At 40.8% G+C, this 4911-nt stretch overlaps 1 pseudogene; it reads right to left on the reverse strand.

Annotated features, from left to right (window-relative positions):
* Positions 1 to 1233: 1233 nt before the first annotated feature.
* Positions 1234 to 4394, reverse strand: LOC138078646 (histone-lysine N-methyltransferase SETMAR-like; annotated as a pseudogene).
* Between the last annotated feature and the right edge of the window lie 517 nt (positions 4395 to 4911).

The following is a 4911-nucleotide window of genomic DNA, read 5'->3' on the forward strand; positions in this document are numbered from 1 at the left end:
CATCTTTGCAGGAAATGTTCCCTTGGTATCTCAAATTTTCTTGAAGAGATCTCTAGTCTTTCCCATTCTGTTGTTTTCCTCTATTTCTTTGCATTGATCGCTGAGGAAGGCTTTCTTATCTCTCTTTGCTATGCTTTAAAAATCTGCATTCAGATGCTTATACCTTTCCTTTTCTCCTTTGTTTTTCACTTCTCTTCTTTTCACAGCTATTTGTAAGGCCTCCCCAGACAGCCATTTTGCTTTTTTGCATTACTTTTTCTTGGGGATGGTCTTGATCCCTGTCTCAGGCACTCTATCTATCAGATCTAGGCCCTTAAATCTATTTCTCATTTCCACTGTATAATCATAAGGGACTTGATTTAGGTCATACCTGAATGGTCTAGTGGTTTTCCCTACTTTCTTCAATTTAAATCTGAATTTGGCAATAAGGAGTTCATGATCTGAGCCACAGTCCCCTCCCGGTCTTGTTTTTGCTGACTGTATAGAGCTTCTCCATCTTTGGCTGCAAAGAATATAATCAATCTGATTTCGGTTTTGACCATCTGATGATGTCCATGTGTAGAGTCTTCTCTTGTGTTCTTGGAAGAGGGTGTTTGCTATGACCAGTGCGTTCTCTTGGCAAAATTCTATTAGCCTTTGCCCTGCTTCATTCTGTACTCCAAGGCCAAATTTGCCTGTTACTCCAGGTGTTTCTTGACTTCCTACTTTTGCATTCCAGTCCCCTATAATGAAAAGGATATCTTTTTTTGGTATTAGTTCTAGAAGGTCTTGTAGGTCTTCATAGAACTGTTCAACTTCAGCTTCTTCAGCGTTACTGGTTGTGGCATAGGCTTGAATTACCATGATATTGAATGGTTTGCCTTGGAAACAAACAGAGATCATTCTGTTGTTTTTGAGTTTGCATCCAAGTACTGCATTTCAGACTCTTTTGTTGACCATGATGGCTACTCCATTTCTTCTAAGGGATTCCTGCCCACAGTAGTAGATATAATGGTCATCTGAGTTAAATTCACCCATTCCAGTCCATTTTAGTTCACTGAATCCTAGAATGTTGACGTTCACTCCTGCCATCTCCATTTGACCACTTCCAATATGCCTTGATTCATGGACCTAACATTCCAGGTTCCTATGCAATACTGCTGTTTACAGTACTGGACCTTGTTGGTACAAAATAAATTGTGGTTTCATACCATGAATTGTAAATGATTGTAACTAGATTCAAGCACATCTTTGTTAATCAAAATAGGAACCATTACAATCAACACATTTTTGCCAATGAGAAATAAATTTGTTTATTCCTGTAGCAAAAAAAAAAAAAAAAAAAAAATCCAAACTTTGGGATTCAAAGAACTCTTGGAAAGCATTTTCTCCCTCCTGCTTGTTGTAGAAGTGTTTTGCCTGCAAAAAGTTGAGACGCTTGAAGAAGTGGTAGTCGGTTGGTGAGAGGAAGGGTGAATACGGTGGATGAGCAAACTCCACAATTATAGCCCAATTAGTTTAACTTTTGAAGGGCTGGTTGTACAATGTGTGATCAGGCGTTGTCATGGAGAAGAACTGGGCCCTTTCTGTTGATCAGTGCCAGCTGCGGGTGTGGCAGTTTTCCATGCATCTCACTGATTTGCTGAGCATACTTCGCAGATGTAACGGTTTTGAGGGTAGCAGACCACCAAACAGTGACCATGACTGTTTTTTTGGTGCAAGTTTGACTTTGAGAAGCACTCTGCAGATTCTTCTCAGTCCAGCCACTGAGCTAGTTGTCGCCGATCATTTTATAAAATCCACTTTTTGTAGCACATCACAATCTGAGTGAGAAATGGTTCGTTATTGTTGCATAGAATAAGAGAAGACGACACTTCAAAACAATGATTTGTACTGAACTTTTCTACCTTACCGATTTGCTTCAAAAGTCAAATGACCATAGACTGGTTGATGCTGAGTTCTTGGACAATGTCTAGTGTAGTTGTAAGAGGATCAGCTATGATGATTGCTCTCAGTTGGTCGTTGTCAACTTCTGATGGCCAGCCACTATGCTCCTCATCTTCAAGGCTCTTGTCTCCTCTGCAAAACTTTTTGAACCACCACTGCACTGTACGTTCATTAGCAGTTCCTGGACCAAATGCCTTGTTGATATTGTGAGTTGTCTCTGCTGCTTTATGACCCATTTTGAACCTGAATAAAAAAAATTACTCGAATTTGCTTTATGTCTAACATCAGTTCTATAGTCTAAAATAAACATAAAATTAACAGCAAGTAATAAGTCATTAGCAAAAAACATAAAGAAAGAAATGCTCATTAACATGATATATAACCTAATCACATTTATTTAAGAATGCATCCCAATATCAAATGGCAAAGTTCAACAATGCAAAACTGCAATTACTTTTGCACCAATCTAATATGTAAAACTTCATGAGTGCTGAGCTCATTATCTGTTCACTTCTGTGTCTCAAGATCCGGAAGAGTGCTGCCAGGTGGCAGGTGCTTTGAACTATTCATTGAATTAATCAAAACTTCTTGAGAAAACTATTTTCATTGGTCTGTAACATTCAGTTGTACATGTTCTGCAAACCCATTTTGGAGACAAGTCCTCCTCCTCCCTTCCCCAATTCCCCACCTTCCAACTGTATTGCACTTTCAGGCTCCTCCCTTTGCAACTTTGGTGTTGTCCACTGGTAGTTTCTCAATATTTAATGAGAACTCAGAGCTGGAAAACATCAAGGAAGTTTCTCAACAGTAAACAAGAGCCCAGACCAGCTAGAGAGGAGGGTAGGCTGGGGCTGGAATAGATTTCTCAAGGTATCTCTGCTTCCAAGAGCATGCCAGGAAGGCTCATGAATACATAAGCAGTCTGCTTTGAGCAAGCACCAAGCAAGAGTATCAGCTGGAAAATGTTTATCTTTTAAAAACTCAACAGCTTTTCGAAAGGACATTAAAAAAAAAAAAAACATTTTTGTGTTTTAAATCGTAGTTTATGTGCATATGTAAATAAGAGTGCTGCCACGTGCATGAGTCCTTCCCCCTCAGTCTGTTATTTTACAGGAGTGGCACTCCCCAGCCTCAATCTTTCTTGTAGTTCAGCATGTCAGTGACCTCGTCAAACAAAGAAGGCAGCTTGTTGTCACCAGTGACCAACATCTGGTTTAGATGTGGGTGGCGTGCCTTGTTGCTTCAGCAGAGGCATGGTGAAGGGAGTATCTGTCAGCTATTACCACACTTTGGAAAATGAGAAAACACATGGTCTCAAATGTAGCAGTGCCATAGGGGAATATAATTGTTATACACTTCTTGAAATGGTCTCATTCCAAAAAAAATATTTGGTTTAGAGAAACACACGGGAGAACTGAAACACATTGGAAGGCTAGAAATGGGTCAATGTGATGGCAGAACACCCTTTTCAGCATTGTTGTGCGGCACCCAATGGCTTCCACTGGTCACCCAATCAGAGAGCATGTCTTTAGACTAATGGTATTCAGCTGGTTACTATGGCAATGATTGAATACTAGTTGTCATGACGATGAAATGGAAATTGAGGGGACCAATCTCTTTAGAGGAGGTGGATTCATTAAGCCCTGTCTTTTCCTCTTTCCTTAAAACTTGACCATATTGTACAGTACTTTTAAGAGGGGGTCCATTTTCAAACTCTGTACATACATTTCAAGATTTATATTTTCGTATTCTTAGATCATGTGGCTTAAGTCTTTTCAACTCTATGTTGAGAATAGACATGCTACCCCCACTCCCACAGTATTTTATAGCTCATGTTAAAGAATGACACCACAGAAGCTAGGTTTCTTTTTATCATCCTCAAAGCGTTTCTGCCAAACTCCACTGAATTCCTCCAAAGCTAATCTGGTGTGAAATAGAACAGGGTCAAAATCAATATAGTGGACTGTAAGTTTTAAAAGATATTTTCTTCCAGATTTATTGGGGTATAATTGATGTAACAATGTACATGTTCAGGGTGAACAATGCCATGTTTTACATAATTATCCATTGTGAAATTACCACAATCAAGCTAGTTAACCTGTCTGCCATCTCATATAGTTGCTTTTTGTGTATGTGGTGAGGGCGCTTAAGATTGATTCTTTCAGCAGTTTTAAGTACATAATACGTTGTGTGCTCCGTTGTTTCAGTCGTGTCTGACTCTTTGTGACCTGCCAGGTTCTTCTGTCCATGGGATTCTCCAGGCAAGAATACTGGAATGAGTTGCCATCTCCTCCTCCAGGGAATCTTCCTGATCCAGGGATCAAACCCGCGTCTCCTCTGTCTCCTGCATTGTCTCCTGTGATTAACTATAGTCACTATGCTGTACATTAGATCCCCAGAACTTACATTCATCTTTTTAAAAAATATTCTTTATTTACCGTTAAACTTTGGTTGCACCAGGTCTTCATTGCTGCGGGCAGGCTTTCTCTAGTTGAGTGAGCAGGGGCTATTCTTGCAAGTTGTGGTGCACGGGCTTTTCACTGTGGCATTTTCTCTTGCTGTGGAACACAGGTGCCAGGCACGCAGGTTTCAGTTGTTGTGGCGCGTGGGCTTAGTTGCCCCATGGCATGTGGGATCTTCCCATATCAGGGATCAAATCTGTGTCCCCTGCATGAGTGGATTCTCAACCACTGGACCACCTGGGAAGTCCTTATAGTCATCTTATCAATGAAAATTTATACCCTTTGACCAGCGTCTCCACATGTCCCTGAACCCCAGCCCACGGCAATGACCATTCTACTCTCTTGTTTGTTGCGCAGTCCCTCTGTTGTGTCTGATTCTTTGTGACCCCATGGACTGCAGCACGCCAGGCTTCCCTGTCCTTCACTATCTCCCAGAGTTTGCTCAAACTCATGTCCATTGAGTTGATGATGCCATCCAACCATCTCACCTCCTGTAGTCCCCTTCTTCTCCTGCTTTCAGTCT

The sequence above is a fragment of the Capricornis sumatraensis genome, chromosome 4 (genome assembly GCF_032405125.1).
Source record: "Capricornis sumatraensis isolate serow.1 chromosome 4, serow.2, whole genome shotgun sequence".
NCBI lineage: Eukaryota > Metazoa > Chordata > Mammalia > Artiodactyla > Bovidae > Capricornis > Capricornis sumatraensis.